Below are 20,043 nucleotides of genomic sequence, written 5' to 3' on the forward strand. Positions count from 1 at the left end.
TCTCACTTCAGATGTCCTTTAACCCTCAATAATATTTCCGAGTAAATCTGTCACCAGCTGAAAGCCTCACACTAACCCCCTGCCCAGCCTAACAATACCCTTCCTGATGACATAAATTCACAATAATATCAACCATAGCCGTTCTAATCACACGGTGCTGAACGTGCCAGCTCTGAGATGCAAGTTATACCTCAGTCTAATATGCCCTTATATTGTACAGCAGGCAGCATACTGTAGTATATATCATTAGGAATAATTGCGCCACACAAGAGAACATCAGACAGAGACGCACATCATGAAAGCGAGAGGGTGGCGGATAATGTCGTTTTCCAAAGGAAGCGTTTTTTTATGTAAACACTGGGACAGGAGGGTGTGGAGCGGCTGCGATGACAGATTCGGGGAGCATGTTGTGATGGTACACTTTGGATAATTGGGATCAGACATCCATTGTTGGCAATAACAATGCAAAGTGATGCTAGAGCAGACATCCTACGGGGAGATGGGAAACAGACGTGTAATGACGGAGCGGACAACTACATTAGGAGAGAATATAAAAGCCTGCAGATAGAATTGCCACTCACAGCTCTCCTACTGACAATGCATCCAAAAATTAGCTTACTACGTCCCAACTTGATGAAAAAGAAAAAGCGATGTCCGAAAACAACAGTGATGACACTGTGTGTCTCTTGCTGTAGAGGGGGACACAGTTTTACGTCAGTCTCCGCCCATTCATTTTGGATCGTCCCTGGAGATGGGGTCGGATTCCGTTCTTGCTCACACCTCTACTCCAGAATAATGAGGAGTAATCAAATGAAAGATATCCACTTTCAAAATAACTGTGATTCAGCTGCAGCAAAACAGCATGAAAATTGGGACTTCGTTCAGACTTTCTGGCTTTCTTGGTGGGCACATAGGGCAGTTTCTTGGCTAAATTGTTCACAGGGCGAGTGTAAGGATCCCTCCTGTAGCGTGTTCTGTCCGTTGCAGTGGAGCTGCAAACGGACAGTTCTGGCTTATCTGCTTGCATTCGGTTGTGCATTCGCAATAAGTCTCATTGTCATTTGCAATCACTGCAGTTTTGGGCAGCTCAGGATGCTGTCATCATTCCACCAATTGCTTGTTGCAGCTGAGCTGCAGCCAGATAGCCCTGGATTTCCTGCATTCGTGTTGTTACATAATACTGCATGTATTTCTTATGGGAGTCCTTTGCATTCACAGCCAGTTAGCAAATGGTAATCAAGCTAGCTCAGGATTGAATGATTACCATTCAGCTGTGTGGGAATTTGCATACCTGCACCCATTGGCTGATGCCAGCATAAAAGTCTGCCTCCCATTTCCTACCCCGCCCGTCATAGCGTTCAGCTCGCTGAGTTGTCGTTGGGTCTATGCTGTGAAAGTAGTTATTGTAAATGTATAATGCCTTGCTCTATATTGTCATGTCTGCTTGATGTTTGCTGACCTGCGGGGGTCAGTGAAGTCTTTCTGATCCTGATAGTTAGATTCTGCCAGCACCACATTGGTGACTGGTAGTATTCCTTCTAGCCTTGTTCTTGAGTACGAACTATAGCAGTGGTTGCCATTACTTTGCTCCTACCTGTTAGTCTTGTCTATCTCAGTGTGAATGTTGCCGTCGCTGAAACAGTGACTAGATTGGCTGAGCATTCCGTCTGTCTGTCTGTTGTCTGTCTTGTTAACTGTCATTACTTGTGCTTTAGCTAGTGAGTTATTTGAGAGCTACATTTCATATATTGCACATCAGCACGATATATATGTTCTCTAGTCAGTCAGTCTTGTACTTTGTAGTTATATATCTTGTAATTTATTTGTCATATTCTAGTAATATTATTGAAGTAACATCTATTGTAATATTGTATTGTGTACCGACCTTTGTCTGCTTCTCGACTACGAATCTGCCTAATCCTTCCAATACGACTGACATCTGAATTAACGTGTATGATCCAAGCCTGTTACCGACTACGTCTGTTGTGTATTGTATCACATAGCATCTAGCCTGATAGGCGGCCCAGAGCTGCAGTTGCTCTGGACAATCTTGCTCCCTTGTTCATTACTCCTGTGTCCATCTGTGAAGCCTCTTCTATTATCCAGCTACTTAGCCTTGTTGCGCTGGATGGTCAGAAAGTATGACCCCCAGGCATTACAGCGAGGGTGTAAAAATCACTCTTCCCCATAGGTTTGTGAACTCTTATTTGCATTGAAGGATTTTAAAGTAGGAGTTGGCCCCCAGTACTATGTAACCAGATGTGGCCACCCCCGCCCCCTGTATAGGTAACTAGGTATAGGTGCCTCCAGTATAGGTAGCTAGGTATCGGTGCTCCTAGTATAGGTAGCCAGGTATAGGTTCCCCCAGTATAGATGCCCCCAGTATTGGTAGCCAAGTATAGGTGCTCCTAGTATAGGTAGCCAGGTATAGGTGCCTCAAGTATTGTTAGCCGGGTATAGGTGCCCCCAGTATAGGTAGCCGGGTATAGGTGACCCCAGTATAGGTAGCCGGGTATAGGTGTCCCCAGTATAGGTAGCCGGGTATAGGTGTCCCCAGTATAGGTAGCCGGGTATAGTTGCCCCAGTATAGGTAGCCAGGTATAGGTGCCCCCAGTATAGGTAGCCAGGTATAAGTGCCCCCAGTATAGATAGCCAAGTATAGGTGCCCCCAGTATCGGTAGCGAGGTTTAGGTGCCCCCCAGTATAGGTAGCCAGGTATAGGTGCCCCCCAGTATAGGTAGCCAGGTATAGGTGCCCCCCAGTATAGGTAGCCAGGTATAGTACCACTAGCATAGGTAGCCGGGTATAGGTGCCCCAGTTTCGGTAGCCAGGTATAGGTGCCCCCAGTATAGGTATCCAGGTATAGGTACCCCCAGTATAGATAGCCGGGTATAGGTGCCCCCAGTATAGATAGCCGGGTATAGGTGCCCCCAGTATAGATAGCTAGACATAGGTGCCCCCAGTATAGGTAGCCGGGTAGAGGTGTCCCCAGTATAGGTAGCAGGGTATAGGTGCCCCCAGTATAAGTAACCAGGTATAGGTAGTTAGGTAGGGGGGCAGCAGCGATGCATGCAGAGCAGGTAAGCTCGCGTTGCTGGGATCCACACGCCACATGTACTTACTTCCTGGTTCCTTGCATTCCATCTCACAGCAACAGCGCACCCTAGGCGGTGGTTTCGCGTATAGATACTTGTTCATGTGGACAAGTATCTATATGCGAAATGGACGTCATGATCAGCCACTAGTCCCCCCAACTACCTCTTGTAAGCCTCACCATGGCAACACCACACAGGATGAAATACAGACTTGTGAGTTGATACCTGGATGACTTTTCGTATGTTCTGTAACCGTGGATTAAGAATAAATTAGTTGCAACAACATCCAGTTGGTGCATGTCCAGGGGAGGACTGGGACCTTTTGGCCTGGGGGGAAAACACAGACTAGAGGCCCATTTTCACGGCAGCCCAGACATCACACACGTGTCGCACATGCTATATGCCAGTAGTCATGTGGGAAATACAGCAAGAACACTTAGAGACAGGGTGACAGGTAAAGTATAAATGCACTGGCACCGGGGGGCACATAATACATTTTGAGTTACAACGGTCGGGGTTTCTATCTCTTACACAAGCAGCCCTGGAGTCTAGGGACTGTCTGCAAGCAGCACTTCTGGAGTCTAGGGACTGTCTGCAAGCAGCCCTTCTGGAGTCTAGGAACTGTCTGCAAGCAGCCCTTCTGGAGTCTAGGAACTGTCTGCAAGCAGCCCTTCTGGAGTCTAGAGACTGTCAAAAACTTTTCAACCTAGACAATATCTTATGTAGCTGTGCACATGCAGTTAACAATTGTGAGAGACCAGACATATTTTTTCCCACGGACCCTGCAGGCAAGCCTCTGCTCTGTATCATGCTGTGTATATTTAGTAGCTTGCCCGCCCTGCAATTGCTCTGTAATTGGGCGTTTATTTCCCTCATTCAGCCTAGTGTTTCACATTGACTTATACAAAAACCTGAATTCACCAGGCACAGTGCCAGCCCTAAATCATTCAATGAGTGGCAGCCTGGGGGGAAATCTCCCCCCTTCCCCCCTGGCCAGTCCTCCCCTGTGCATGTCTCTTCATCTCTTCGTATTGCAAATCATCAATACTACAACAGAGCACACTGGATGGGAGCAACTTCATGCAAGTGAGGGTCACAATGACCACTGTGATCTGCTGGATGGTGAGTGCCGCAAACTCGTTTGCTACTTCTGCATAGACTATGATTATATTACACCAATAATCTAATCAAGAATTGTCTGGACCACTATTGTTGTACTGCTTGATATTGTCCATCCCTTGCTGCTCCTCCACCTGCCTGCTTGACAGAGCAGCTAATGTTCTAAAAAATTATTTACAGCATATTATATACTACTACAGTATTCAATTAGTTAAACACAGGGCTTGAAAGTTCAGCGCAGAGAAATCCAAAGTGGAGATAAAGTTATCTTGTGTTTACTTAATTGTATCAAGTGAGGAATGTGACACATTCTCTGACTGTGCAGAAGCTCCTGGACACAGAGAGACACTGAAAGCATTTCTGCCTTCAATACAACATGAATAAAACCAGTTATGAATAAAATGCAAATGCAGCTATCAAAAAACTGTACTTTTGGGAACTTGTAACTTCTAAATGAATAATAATACTTATGCACAAATGCAAATATGATAACTATATGGCATATAAAAAGTGGGAAAATATGTTTTTATTGAATATTATGACAGGGTTTTTTTTATAGCGTTTTAATAAAGTGAATCGCTTTGTCGATTGAATGAGAATCGCTAGGGATTTGGGAGGGCACGGGGCTGAGAAATATGTCTAATCATGCTTGGGGATTTTCAATGTCTCTGTCAACAATATGTTAAAGAGAATCTGTACTCTAAAATTCGTGCAATAAAAAGCATACCATTCTAATTATTATGTTCTCCTGGGCCCCTCTGTGCTATTTCTGCCACTCCCTGATGTAATCCTGGCTTGTAATTGCCAGTTTTAGGCAGTGTTTACAAACAAGACATGGCATGTGATAGGCTGAGAGGTGCTAAGTCTGTGACTCACACAGAGCCTGCAGGGGGCGTGGAGAGGGTGTGTACAGCTTATATCCTATTACAAACAGAGCAGCACATTCGTGCCTGAGCCGGACAAAGTCGTCAGAGGAAAGAAGATTAGATTATATAACAGAGATAATACAGCCACTGTGCAACTAGGAAAGGCTGCAGTAAGACAGACCACATTAGAACAGGTATATGAACTTATAGGATAGAAGAAATAAGGCTGAACATTTTGTTAATCTCTCAATACAAGATTGAGAAAGAAAAAGTTTTCAAAAATGTAAATTTCCATGCTTTACAGCAGGGCTGCCCAATAGGTCGATCGCGATCTACCGGTAGATCTCGACCGCCTCCTTGGTAGATCGCGGCCTCTTGGCCGCGTCTCGTTAATGTTTGTTGCGGCCAGCAGCTCGTGTTTAGCTGCTGGCCGCTGGCCAATAAGGATGCATGCAGGCGAGGAGAGAGGGAGGAGAGAGGCGGCGCGTCCGCTGCGTCATGGCTGGGGGCGGCGGCGGGCAGCCTGTGTAATGTGCGTGTGTAACGTGCCCGGCGCCGCCCCCAGCCATGACATAGCGGCCGCGCCGCCTCTCTCTTCGCCGCCGCTTCTCTCCTACATCCCATTGGCCTGCCAGAGTCTCTCCTCGCTGCCTCTTCTCCTCTGCCTGCAGGTACATATACCTGGCTAACCTACACTGGGGGCCCCTATACCTGGCTAACCTACACTGGGGGGCCCTATACCTGGCTAACCTACACTGGGGGGCCCTATACCTGGCTAACCTACACTGGGGGGCCCTATACCTGGCTAACCTACACTGGGGGGCCCTATACCTGGCTAACCTACACTGGGGGGCCCTATACCTGGCTAACCTACACTGGGGGGCCCTATACCTGGCTAACCTACACTGGGGGGCCCTATACCTGGCTAACCTACACTGGGGGCCCATATACCTGGCTAACCTACACTGAGGGCCCATATACCTGGCAAACCTACACTGAGGGCCCATATACCTGGCAAACCTACACTGAGGGCCCATATACCTGGCTAACCTACACTGAGGGCCCATATACCTGGCTAACCTACGCGGGGGGGTGCTTAGCATTTGAGACGTTGGTAGATCTCCTGGCCTCGGCAAATTTAAAAGTAGCTCGCGAGCCGAAAAAGTGTGGGCACCCCTGCTTTACAGTATCTCACTAGAAATGAAAAAAGGAGGCTGTGGCAATTTCCTCATCATTCGCCAACATATGCCAGAGATAAATAGCTCTTAGATCAAACCACAGCGTTAACAAGCTTCCCGTCGGATGTGAAGCGGCCCTAGTGTCAGTCTCCCTGCACCTCGGGCTCCCACCCCATGAGCCACTCACCTTGAAATGTAGTGTGTGTTAGGGTGGCCACTTGCAGAACCCCAAAAAGGAGGACATCACACCCTAAAAAGAAGGACATCTTACCGAGGACAGTGGTGCACAATAATCCAAATGGTGGAGGGCCGGCCGACCACAAAATGCAATCTCACTGGCAGACGATTTCCACACAAAATGCAATCTCATTGGCAGACGATTTCCACACAAAATGCAATTTCATTGGCAGACGATTTCCACACAAAATGCAATCTCATTGGCAGACGATTTTCCCACAAAATGCAATCTCATTGGCAGACGATTTCTCCACAAAATGCAATCTCATTGACAGACGATGTCCCCACAAAATGCAATCTCATTGGCAGACGATTTCCCCACAAATGCAATCTTATTGGCAGATTTCACCACAAATGCAATCTTATTGGCAGATTTCTCCACAAATGCAATCTTATTGGCAGATTTCCCCACAAATGCAATCTCATTGGCAGAAGAGTTCCCCACAAAATGCAATCTCATTGGCAGAAGAGTTCCCCACAAAATGCAATCTCATTGGCAGAAGAGCCCGCCTCCCTCCCGCTGCGCCGATGTCTACGTGTGTCACACACGTAACGTGTGACATCATGCGTTAGAGGGAGATGGAGGAGATCGGGCCGAAAAGGAGGACATTTGGCTGTCCTCCCTTGCCTTCCGCCGGACGGAGGACCACAGGTCCAAAAACCGGACTGTCCGGTGGAAATCCGGACGGATGGCCACCCTAAGTGTGTGCGCTCTGCACTTTATCTATTAAGCATCCATAGCTGCAATACATCTGATCTGCTCAGTGCCTGGATTTCCTTGTTGATTTGTTTAAAGAGAATCTGTATATTAATAAATCCCCCAGTGGCGTAGCTAAGGAGCTGTGGGCCCCCGATGCAAGTTTTACAATGGGGCCCCCCAAGCACTTTATACATAACAATTGATAATGCCAGAGGCAGAAACCTGCCAATGGCAACTACAGTGTCAGAGGTGCAAGAAGGGGATGGGGAACAGTTTGTTAATGATTACCACTATTCAAAGTATCTATAGAAGTGATTATTACCAGCACAGGACCAATAGAGAGCTAGTACTGTAGTTGAGGGAGGGCCCTTCGGGGCCCCTCTGGCCCAAGGGCCCCGATGCGGTGGCTACCTCTGCGACCCCTATTGCTACGCCCCTGAAACCCCTTCTAGGGGATACTTACCTCGGGAGGGGGAAGCCTCTGGATTCTAATGAGTCTTCCCCCGTCCTCCTCTGTCCCTCTGTTAGAGTGTCTGGACTCCCCGAAGTGTGGCGAGGTAAATATTTACCTACCACGATCCTGGGCAGGTGCACTAGCTGCTCTTCATTCGGGTAAGGCGGAAATAGCCGAACCCGATCGTGTCCACTCTACTGCGCAGGCGCGAGTCCTTTGCACATGCGCAATAGAGCGGATACAATCGGGCTCGGCTATTTCTGCCTAGCCCAAGTGAAGAGCCGCTAGTGCGCCAGCGCAGAAGAGGTAGATAAAGTACCGCTTGTCAAGCTTGTTGGGGAGGCTTCGGGGGAGCCAGCGCTGGATTCCTCCAAGCTTCAGAGGTCGGGGAAGCCTCATTGGGACCCTGAGGCTTCCCCCTCGCAAGGTAAGTATCCCCCAGAGGGTTTTTTTAGTTACAGAGTCTCTTTAAGCTGCTGCTGGATTTTTTGTCCAGAGAATATACTATAGAGGTATTTTCCTAGCCTGTTAGAAGCGTATTGCATCATATGCTGTTCTGCTGTGTTTTACCAGGTGTCTCTAATATAGTATCTAAAATATTTCATCTGGAAAGCCTAAAATGTTCAAAGGATCCTGATCTGCTTGTATTTATACCAGGCAAAGGTGGGTGGAGGGACTCCTGTTTATAAGTAAGTTTGCTTAAAATATAAATATGCTAAATTGACCCCAAATTGCCCTCATTGGATTTCGCAAGTATAACCCAAAACTGTTCCAAGCGCCGATAATCCAGCTTGTGTACATAGCTCAAAGTGTTACTTAACACCCTTATGACCACGTCACGCCGATGGGCGTGATTGCGGCGGCAGACCCAGGACCGCCTAACGCCAATTGGCATCAAGTCCTGGGGCGGGGTTTTGCAGGAGATTGTGCGCCGATGTGCGCGCATCTCCGCTTCAGTCATCAGTCCATCAGCAGTCTCCCAGTGGAGATAGCCGCTAGGACTGCGAAACTGCCATCTAATAACACTGTACAGCGCTGCCATCTAAGGCAGTGCTGTACTGGGGACAGCCGTGCGAACACAGCTGTCCCCCGGGGGAATACAGGAGCGATCCATTGTCATAGGCTAATGCCTATGACAGCCGATCGCTGTCAAAGGCTGGCGGCGGGAGGGAGGGTTAGTAAAATAAGAATAAAATAGGTTTATTTATTAAAAATAAAATATAATAAATATTTACAAAAAAAAAAAGAAACATCCTAGAGCAAAAAACTCTGTTGCTGGGCAGAAAGGGGGGGGGGGGGGAGTTGTACGGCCCTGCAGCGAAGCCTTAAAGCTGCAGTGGCCTAATTAGGAAACAATGGCCTGGTCACTAGGGTGTAAGCCCACGGTCCTCAAGTGGTTAAGCCTGAAAAAAAAAACAGTTGAACTTACCTGGGGCTTCATGCAGCCCCCGCAGTCATCCTGTGCCCGCGCCATCCTTCCACACCCCTCCAGCAAGCAGCAGCGACCCCCTGAAAGCGGGCCATTTGTGGCTAGTAGGAGGCTACAGTGCATGCGCAGCCCTGAGTCGTGCGCTACTGTGCATGCACAGTAGCGATTTTCACGCACTGAGCATGCGCAGAACACTGCTGTGCATGGGAGCACAACAAGGAGGCGCGTGACCAGCCAGCTTTCAGGGGGTCATCTCTGCTGGCCGGAGGGTCTAGGGAGGATGGGTACATATCATCTCGGCGCTGGGTAGTTGGACGCAGGGCAAGCTGATTGACGGTTGTCCCTGCTGCCGATAAACTCCCTGGTGGCGTACTGGCGTTAAATACTATTCCCCCTCCGAGTTGTAGCAACCCGGAGGGAGATGTAATGCAGCATAGTATTGCTGCTACGAATGAACTGATTCACTGGGAAGGATGGCGCAGACACAGGATGACTGCAAGAAGCCCCAGGTAAGTTAAACAGTTGTTTTGTTTTTGTTTTTTTACTTTTGATTTCCTTTAAGTTGCATCAGCATAAAGAGGTATAATGTTATCCTGACACAGTGATGTCTAAGCTTCACCTAAGCTTCACCCACCTCCCCGTAAATTCTAAGTCTCCCCCTTCCCATCAGTATATTTAATTAAAGAGACTTAATATTAACAATGCAATTTTACTGAACAATCAACCTTTCAATTAATTGGATTGGACTGTGTTGATAGTGCCAGTCGACTGCAAACGATCAATTTGTCAATTGTTTTAACAATCTGTTTTGTGTATCAATTCCATCTGAAATGATCAGAATTGGTCATTTTTATTCCATTTATGGGCCAATTTGATGCTTTCCGATTGGAAGGTTGATTGTCTGCCTTGCTGCAGCTCCAATCCAAGTTTTTATTCTTCTTCAGGGAGGTCACTCTCTTTGCGCCAGTGCCCCGGGGTTTCTCCGCCTCCCCAGCTACCATTGAACCACATATGATGTGATGTAATAAACTCCGACCCCCTCTCCTCTACAGTTCTGATGGGTTGGAGCTGGATGGAGGGTGGAGCCGGACTTGAAAAGCGGTCAGCGGTGGTGGTGAGTGACAGGCCAGCTCAGGTCACAGACAATAAGCTAGTCCACTAAGAAAAAGAGAGATCTGTGGCGCTCCCTGTATAAGCTGTAGTGGCAGGTATAAACTATAAACAAAGGTAAACAGATAATCTTACCGCTTCCACCACGATCTCGGGTTGCTTGCTGAACGGACGTGCGCTCAATGGATTTAACTATAGAAGAAAGAATCCATGTATGCGATCATCAGAAGAAAAAGAAGACTCCGGGCACCTTCCGTCCTTTTTATTGTGTTCAATGTGGCGTCATACAGCAAAACGTGGCATCCATGCCATACTCAAACACAACTTTGGGCTAGGATGGTGGCGGTTAGATGGAGGTGGGGGTGTCGGCTGTCGGGCACCAATGTGGGGTTTCACGTCACACTGGACGCTTGGTCACGCTGCGTTCCATGGATGCCACGTTTTGCTGTATGGCACAACATTGAACACAATAAAAAGGACGGAAAGTGCCCGAAGTCTTCTTTTTCTTCTGAAGATCGCACAGACAATAAGCTGCCTGTTTGCTGGCCCTTCATCCCAGACACTTGCCCGATTACTGCAGTTCACATCTTTGGCTGCATGAGTGTGCCAGCCCACTGCCCGCCCTTTGTTTCCTGGTGCCCTAGGCCAAGGCCCACCAACAGTGCATGTTTTGCAGAAAACCACAAACATGCACAGGTGAGGCAATTAGTGTCTTGGCAGAGCTGATTACCTACCTCTGTGGATTTCCACAAAACATGCGCTGTTGGTGGGCCTTGAGGACAGGGTTGGGGATCACTGCCCTAGGCCATGGCCTTTGTGGCCTTGCCTGAAATCCAGCCATGCCATCCCCCAGATCTTGGCAAGGGGGTGGGGAACAGCACAATTAAGTTACTACCCCCTCCCCTTTTCTTCATGTGTGCAATACTTACTTCCCCTACTGTGTCTATTACATTAGATATGAAGTTAGCATGGTATTATCAATATTCTAAACTTTTCGCTACAAGTGCTATATTAGTGCCAGATCTTTGTGGGATGTTTCAGCTGGAGTCTGGACAGTGCAGACTAACAACATTTAGTAAATCATTTATATCTGAACTCTAGTTTGGAAAGCCACCAGAGGGTCTGCGTAGCCCAGAGGACAATGATAAGGCTCATCACTGCCTCTGCTTGGATGGGAGTAGACACACTGGGAACCAATGCAGACTTTACACAGTCCAGATACAGATGTGTGTAATGATAACATCCTGTCTGGTAGCATCTGTGACTCATCATACAGTTCACAGGCCACAGCGGTCCCCTCCTCCTCCTGCCATGCAGAGCCCACCTTCAGCAGCATTAGGAAAATACCCGTATGTAAACAAGACAGCACATCTGGAAATTCTGTCCTGTGGAAAAATATGACAGAACATGATCAGTGCATACATTTAATTCCAAATTTAGTTTTGGTTAGTGTGGAAAGGGGTTAGAATGCGATTTCCAAAGTCTGTAAATGTATTGGTTTTTAAAGGACACCCACAAAATATTACTGAACTGTCCGATCTGCTCTGTCACACGTGGAACCGTGCCTAACCCCAGGTGTGAATCATGTTAATATGCACCCTGCTTGATGCCTGTATCCACTGTCAAAAAGCATGGCCTCACATGCTGTCTGAAGACTGGACTTAGCAGGAAGTGCTGTCAGTTTGACAAGACAAGATAAATAACATTTATATTGCGCTTTTCTCCTTGCGGACTCAAAGCGCCAGAGCAGAGCAGCAGACACTAGGGTGCGCTCTATTGGCAGTAGCAGTGTAAGGGAGACTTGCCAAAGGTCTCCTACTAAATTAGTGCTGGCTTACTGAACAGGCAGAGCCGAGATTCGAACCCTGGTCTCCTGTGTCAGAGGCAGAGCCCTTAACCATTACACCATCAGCCAACTGCTGTTTGGCTTCTGAAAGGTTGCAATAGAGCACAGGTGATGAACTCCAGGCCTGGAGGGCCAGATTCATGGCAATGTAGGATGGACTGAGAAAGAGAGAAATGTGTTCTACTTGATGGCAGTGTCGGATTGGGCCACCGGGAGCTCGGGAATTTTCCCGGGGGGCCTTCTAATTGGTGCCCCCGGGGCCCCATGCCAAACAGGAGGAGAAACAGGCAGCGCAGGAAGGGGGGCAGTGGGCACAGAGCGGTGAGGAGGGGGGGAAGCCTCAACCCTCACCAGGGGGGCCCCCCTTCCACGCTCCCCCTCCAGAATTGCAGCCAGTTAGCGGCAGCGAGCAGGACTCACTGAGAGCAGCTGCCAGAGCTCTGCGTGCCGCTGGTCTGGACTTCCAATCAGGCTCTCACAGGAAGTAGTGATTGGACAGTGCGGAGGATCAGACCAGCTCCCCCCCCCCCCCCCCATCCACACAGCTGCTTGCCCACTTCCCCCCTTCCAGGCTGGGGGCACCTATAGACCTGGCTGGCTACCAATACTGGGGACCCCTATAGACCTGCCTACCTAAACAGGGAACGTCACCTATATACCTGGCAACCTACACTGGGGACACCTATAGACCTGCCTACCTGTTCAGGCACTTCAACCCAGCTCTGCAATTGAAAATGCATTGTCTCAGATTGAGAAATATTGGCCAATCAGTGAGGAACAGAGGTGTGGGAAGGGAAAACAGGAGGGAAAAGAGGTTTCAGCCAATCAGGCTGCATTAGTTAAGTCTGAGGGGAAATAGAGAAGCAAAAGAAGACAACCCAGCATGCCCTGCAACTTCCTTTGCACGGCAGATGTATAAAATAAGAGCCATGGAAACTGGGGAATGTTGTTTTATGGATAAGAAAACTAAGAGTGATTTTTAACTTTTGGATTGCCTGGTTAGCATCCTTATTACTTGTTTACCAGATACAAATATAGAATTGATTTTTAATTTTATGCCCGGCAGTTACACTTTAAGCAGAAAATCCAGGTTTTCATTCTTTGCTCGCCTGTCATTAATTAAACTGCCTCTCTGTTGGGCAGCCTTTCCGTCTCTCTACTTTTTAATACACAAAGTGCTCCGGTTTTGTAGACTTTATTTTGTTGAGAGAACTGAAAGCAGCCGCCTTATCAAATAAGTGATAGACTACTGAACTTGAAAGGCGAGTATTGATCTGAATGTTGCTCCCACCATTGTAGCGGCGGCATTTGTCAGCGTTATCTGGCAGGTTGTCACAGCGGCGAGGCAGCTGAGGGAGATCGGAGTTCACAGCAGCAATATCGATCTTCGGTATTCAAATGCAGGATTCTTAGATACGTCCATTGACTGGTGGTGGTACAGCGCAACTTCAGCTAATAATGTTATTTTACATTTCAAATGTTGTGCATCCCATTCATATTATAAAAATAGCTGCCTTAGCTCCAGGATCACTGTGGTTTTGTAAAATCAAATTCATAGAGAAAGGGTATAGTCACAATAGAAGTGTTGACAAACTGCTAGCGTTGACTTTTTGCAGATAGTGATTGGTACATTTCCAGGTGATCACTGGTGGTGACATGTGCTTGCCTTGTGATATCCATCAATTCTCTATTGACTCCTGTAGAAGTCAGAATCACTAGTCTGCACCAGCAAAATGCCTGCGGCATGATTTTTAGCAAAGACCGGCAATGCTAAGTGGTAGTGCGGACTTACCTTTATCACAATTATTTTTTTATATAGTGTGGACATCTTCTGCAGTGCTTTACAAAGTAAATAGTCATGTCACTGACTGTCCTCAGAGGAGCTCACAGTTTAATTCTTCCAGAGTCATAGTCTAATGTCCTACCCAGGGGCATAACAATAGACCCTGCAAGGGATGCAGCTGCAGGGGGCCCAGAAGCCCCAGGGAGCCCCGTGGGAGGAGAAGTTTATTTTCCCTGTCCTGAGAGACTGACAACTAAGGGCACGGAGAGAAAAACTCTTTCTGCTCTCAGCACAATTGTTCTAATGACTGCATCTGCTCAGCCACTGATAATGAATCCTACAAAGTTTTGTAGACAGTCCCTAGCAGTGGCGTAGCTAAGGAGCTGTGGGCCCCGATGCAAGTTTTACATGGGGCCCCCCAAGCACTCTATACATAACAATTGTTACGGCGCACCAAAACCTGCCAATGGCAACTACAGTGTCAGAGGTGCAAGAAGAGGATGGAGAACAGTTTGTTAGTGATTACCACTATTCAAAGCATCTATAGAAGTAATTATTATGAGCACAGGACCAATAGAGATGGGGCCCCGATGCGGTCGCTACCTCTGCAACCCCTATTGCTACGCCCCTGGTCCCTAGTCAGTGTGCAGCACAGTCTTGTGTTTAGCACCCAACCCCCAACCTCTCTACCCTCCCCAAGTGCTGTGCTGTAGTGATGCTGGAGGAGCCTGCAGAGCCAGTTCTGCTCCATCAGAGATGGACAGAGTGAGTGTAATAAGCTGAGGCTGGGAGCACACTTGTCTGTTGGTTTTCTGTATGCGTTTTCTGTACACCATGGGCTTGATTCACAAAGCCGTGCTAACGCGTAGCATGACCATGCTATGTGTTTAGCACGCAATGCTAATTTTTTTAGATAGGATATTTGGGTTTTCATGAGCTGTATGCCAAAATCATCAATATTAAAACAATAAAAGGCTTGAACTACTTTCAGTTGTGTGTATTGAATCTGAAATATATGAAAGTCTAATGTTTATCAGTACATTACAGAAAATAATGAACTTTATCACAATATGCTAATTTTTTAGGAAGATCCTGTATAAATACAGCAGCTATGTAATAAAATACAATGGCAGCTTTCAGAGCAGATACAATGTACTGTACTGTGGGAACTTGTAATTTGTAAACAGACTACTACAGCATTACTTGTGTACAAAAGCAAATATGGTAACTGCAATACAAGGTAGGAAAAGGGGATACATGGCAGTGACTGCAAGCCAGATAACTAGAGATTCAGGTGTTGGGGTCCCTGTGGCACCTCTTAGTCTAACAGCAATCAGTGTGTGACGGCTGGGGTGGGAGGGATGGAGGGGCGCACTTTGGTCTCTCAGCCTTGGGTGCTGGAGGACCTTGTCCCGGCTCTGCTTAGAGCAGTTGTTTTACATAATGCTGTGTATGAAAAGTTGTGATTTCTTGCACATGCCATCTCTTGTGTGCACAATCCATAAGCAGCAGCTGGCAGACACACGTTCTATTGATTTGGCTGATAGAAGCAGGTGCTCAGCGATATGTAAATGTGGCATGTCACACTCTTACCGGAGACCATATTGCTGCATAGCGGAAGGGAGGGAGACGGCCGCTGCCGCGTGCTTCCAGAGATCTACACAACGCTTGGTGTGACAGCTTGCATAAGGACACCAGCTTTCAGCTTCTTCGGAGGTGTAATGTGTGACTGCATTTTATGTAAGCCGCGTGTCTGATGATCCAGGGATGGGAGGAAGTGCTCTGGAGTTTTGTACACTTTCTTGAAACTGCTTTCTACTGCTCCAACTATGCTGCAACTGTCATTACTGTTATTTTTATGCAGTTATACGTTGTTGACACATTTTTTACAATTCCTCTCAAAAAAATGTTTTTTAATTGAGTGGCATAAGTATAATACAAAAAAAGGCAGCAAAAGACATTGGATTGTACATACCACTGGTTTTAGAATGAGCATGCAAAACTCTGCAAATCAAATGCAGTTTAGAATAGACAAGTTGAAGGGTTGTCAGCTCTGTAAAGGAGATACAAAAAAGAAAAAAAGGAAAAGAAAGAAAAAGAAAATAGAAACAGAGAGAAATACACTCTTTTAGGCCCCATTCACACTTAAAAGCAGGGATGGTTGTAGCCAGCCAACTTCCCTACACTGGAACTACGCGTAGTTTAACGCAATTACGCTTCTCCAAACTACGGCTGCAAAATCAAATATTCGCTTTGTATGCATTTCATAGAATATGCATTAAAATACGCAATTACACGTAGTGCGAAGCGTAGTGTATGCGGATGCTTATGCCAGTATGCAGAACATTTTACGCATTAATTCCTACTTTAATGCTAATTTAGGGAACTCTTCTATGCGTACATTCCCCTTTTCAATGCATACATTTGTAAGCATACAATCGCACGCGGAAAATAGCCGCGAGTAACGCATTCGTAGTTCACTACGCAATACACATGTTAACTACGCATAGTGGGCATAAGCTACGCGTAAATTCGTAAGCGTAGTTTTGAAACTTCACCTACAAACTACGATGCGTAGATGCGAACTACGATGCGTAAATTCGCACTGGCGTAGTTTCTGCTCATCCCTGCTTAAAAGCGCAAAATGCGTGTTTTGCGGGAGTGATTTTTCCGCAATTACACGCGGAAAAATCACTGGACACTGCGGCGATTTTTCCGCGATCGCGTTTAGCACTTCCATAGCACTGAAACGCGATCGCTGGGAAATCACCTGAAATGGTGCAGGCTACGTGTTTGCATTTGGCGATTCGTGTTAATCACTGGTGATTAACGCAAATCGCCCAAGTAAGAATGGGCCCATAGGGTTTTATAGCACTAGCGCCTGAAAAAGCGCTAGCGCTTGAACATTTTGCCAAATTCGCCGGCAAAACGCTCTAGTGTGAATGGGGCCTTAAAGGGATACTTACGCCTGGCATAAAAAAAGCAGTTTTACTCACCTGGGTCTTCTACCAGCCCCCTGCAGCCGTCCTGTGCCCGCGCAGTCACTCACAGAGCCTCCTGGCCTCCACCGTCAGCTACTTTCGTTTTTGGCGGACAGGCTCACTGTGCCTGCGTAGACCTGGCCACGCATTTCCTTTGCGTTCCCGTCTGCAATAGCATCCTGCGCAGGACGGGAATGCAAAGAAGGCTACGCATGGCAGGGCCTGTTGGCGAACCGAAACTAGCTGGCGGTGGGGAGCGGAGGATCCGTGAGTCACTGCAAGGGCACAGGACACCTGCATGGGGCTGGTAGAAGCCAGAGGTGAGTAAAACTTATTTTTTTTTATGCCAGGCTTAAAGAAAAACTCTGAACAAGAATTGAACTTTACCCCAATCAGTACTGATAGCCCCTTTTACATGAGAAATCTATTCCTTTGCACAAACAGACCATCAGGGGGCGCTGTATGACTGATATTGTGGTAAAACCACTCCCACAAGAAACTCTTGAGTACGTACTCCTGGCAGTTTCCTGTCTGGGAACCTTGCTGCATTGTGGGAAATAGCTGTTTACAGCTGTTTCAGTTTGCTGATGGTGTAATGGTTAAGGGCTCTGCCTCTGACACAGGAGACCAGGGTTCGAATCTCGGCTCTGCCTGTTCAGTAAGCCAGCACTAATTCAGTAGGAGACCTTTGGCAAGTCTCCCTTACACTGCTACTGCCAATAGAGCGCGCCCTAGTGGCTGCTGCTCTGCTCTGGCGCTTTGAGTGCGCAAGGAGAAAAGCGCAATATAAATGTTATTTGTCTTGTCTTGTCTGTTTCCAACTGCCAAAAACCCATGCAGCAGCTACATCACCTGCCAACAGTAAAAATGTCACCATGTAATAAATGTCAGAATGTAAATCAGGGATTTAAAAGATTTTACAACGGTCAAACAATGACTAAATCATTTATACATAATTATTGTAAAAATGAAGCACTTTTTTAATTACATTATTTTCACTGGAGTTCCTCTTTAAGTATCCCATTAAAGGATTATTTACAAAAAAAACCTGTAATAAAAAATAAACTCTCTGGGGGATAGTTACCTCGGGGGGGCCTCTGGACCCAACGAGGCTTTCCCCGTCCTCCTCTCTTCCAGCAATCCAGTGCTGCGACCCCCCGAACAGCGGCGGAATAAATATGTACCTATCACGATCCATCACAGGCGCAGCATCGGCTCTTCATTCGGGCTAAGGAGGAAATAGCCAAACCGATCGTATCCTCTCTACTGAGCTGGGATTTTTGGTTCACCACGACCTTGCTGGCTAATCTGTACATCTGGGTGTTTCAATTCCTACCCCATAGAGCCATATTAATCCATGCCATGCACTGATGAGGATCAACCAGCCTGAAACAGTCTGTATGCACGTTGGATTATTGTAGCTCTGTACAATTAACAAGCTGACACATCATTGCATTCCAGCGGTTCTGGAGGTGTGGTTAGTTTACAGGGACAACAAAGGATGATTTGCATATTCAGCAGTGATGCATTGTGGGACACCTCAGAGCTCACTCCAACCTCAATAATCGCAAATACCTTCTGGTTTAAGAAGGCAAGCTTCTGTTTTGCTTAACATTTTAGTAAGAGGGAGGGGTTTTTGGTCTCTTTTAGTCCCTTACACACTCCTAGGAGGTTTAGTTCGCCTTGAGCCTGCTGGGCAATCTGTAACTAATACTTACTTACTTAATCCTGTGTCTCCCACTGGAGCAAAGGGCCTCAACAAATGTGTGCCACCGGTTTCTGTCCTGGGCGATTTTTTCTATCTCAGTCCATGATGCCCCCGCCTTCTTTATTTCTTCCTCTACACTTCTTCTCCAAGTTATCTTTGGTCTTCCTCTTTTTCTGCTGCCTTGAGGATTCCATTTTAAGGCTTCTTTCTCAATTGACTTGTCCTTGCGAAGAGTATGACCAATCCATCTCCACTTTCTGCGTTTGATCTGCAAGTCCACTTGTTGTTCTTGGGTTCTTTCCCACAACTCTTTTATTTTAATCTGTAACTAATAGCGGAGATTAATGATTGAAATTTCCTTATGCATATTTCCTCATAGGACTTGTGCTATCCACCATTACAGATTCAGTCAATATGCTTGTGTGATCTATTGGCCATTCTCCCTCCGTGGGAGATTTGTGAACAGAACTCTACAGAGCTCTGTGACCTTTGCAGAAGAACATGAATGATTAGATGGTGGGACTTGCTGACCCCTGACTGACCTGTGGAAAACCTGCCTGTTTTAGGATGCATATGACATGCTTGTTACAACTGCTTCCCTCCAGTGCTCTGTATTGCTTATTTCATGTTGAGTTACAGATTACCCAGCAAGCTCATGGTGAACCACAACTCCCAGGAGTGTGTAGGGAGCTACAAAGGACTAAAAAGCCCTCTTGCTGAAATGTTAAAGCGGGATTGTCACCATAAAAATCAAATTTCAATAGCAACTGGTCTTAAAGGGAAGGTTCAGGGAGGGGATTAAAAAAATAAAAATAAATTTCCACTTACCTGGGGCTTCCTCCAGCCCGTGGCAGGCAGGAGGTGCCCTCGCCGCCGCTCCGCAGGCTCCCGGTGGTCTCCGGTGCCCGACCCGACCTGGCCAGGCCGGCTGCCAGGTCGGGCTCTTCTGCGCTCCATTTCCTGGCACTTCTGCGTCCCACGCCGGCGCGCTGACGTCATCGGACGCCCGCCGGGCTGTACTGCGCAGGCGCAGAACTACTGCGCCTGCGCAGTACAGCCCGGCGGACGTCCGATGACGTCAGCGCGCCGGCGTGGGACGCAGAAGTGCCAGGAAATGGAGCGCAGAAGAGCCTGACCTGGCAGCCGGCCTGGCCAGGTCGGTTCGGGCACCGGAGACCACCGGGAGCCTGCGGAGCGGCGGCGAGGGCACCTCCTGCCTGCCACGGGCTGGAGGAAGCCCCAGGTAAGTGGAAATTTATTTTTATTTGTTTAATCCCCTCCCTGAACCTTCCCTTTAAGTGATAAAGATGCTAATCCTGCCTTCAAAACTTTCAAAACTTTTTCTGCTGTTATGGTTTGAAGTTATCACATACCTTAGGAGCACTGGCCCTTTATTTTGCCATTGTATTTGTGATAATTCAGGTTATAGAGCCACATTAATCCATGCCATTCACTGATGAGCAAAGCAAGAAGAATAATCCATCTGGCACTACATTCAAAGGCTTAAATTTATCTTGTATTTATTGCTTTAAATCTT

This window comes from Hyperolius riggenbachi, chromosome 1, assembly GCF_040937935.1.
Source record: "Hyperolius riggenbachi isolate aHypRig1 chromosome 1, aHypRig1.pri, whole genome shotgun sequence".
In the NCBI taxonomy this organism is placed as follows: Eukaryota; Metazoa; Chordata; class Amphibia; order Anura; family Hyperoliidae; genus Hyperolius; species Hyperolius riggenbachi.